Source organism: Chaetura pelagica, unplaced genomic scaffold (assembly GCF_000747805.2).
Source record: "Chaetura pelagica isolate M959 unplaced genomic scaffold, ChaPel_1.0 scaffold177, whole genome shotgun sequence".
Lineage (NCBI taxonomy): Eukaryota > Metazoa > Chordata > Aves > Apodiformes > Apodidae > Chaetura > Chaetura pelagica.
In genome coordinates, this window is record NW_009953803.1 from 681,199 (window position 1) to 681,511 (window position 313).

Sequence of the window (313 nt, forward strand, 5' to 3'; positions counted from 1 at the left end):
GCCGCGCCCGCAGCGCCCGCAGCCGCCCCCGCAGCCACCGCAGCAGCTCCAGCTGCGGAGGGAAACGGGTCACAGGGGGCTGGCATCACCAGGCAGGCCCTGTCCTCTCTGGAGGACGGATCTTCCTCGCAGTGTCTTCGCCAAGCGTTCGTGGGATGGTGAAGGTTGGAAGGGACCATGAAGATCCTCAGGTTCTGCATGGGCAGGGACACCTCCCACCAGCCCAGGCTGCACAAGCCTCATCCAACCTGCCCTTCAACACCTCCAGGGAGGGGACATCAACAACAGAATCCCAGGGGTTGGAAGGGGCCTG

General features: G+C 65.2%; 1 protein-coding gene across 1 annotated transcript in view; it reads right to left on the minus strand.

The window, feature by feature from the left end:
- Nucleotides 1-313, minus strand: part of SHROOM1 (shroom family member 1) — a 10,365-nt gene that overhangs the window by 1,744 nt on the left and 8,308 nt on the right. The window lies entirely within an intron of this gene.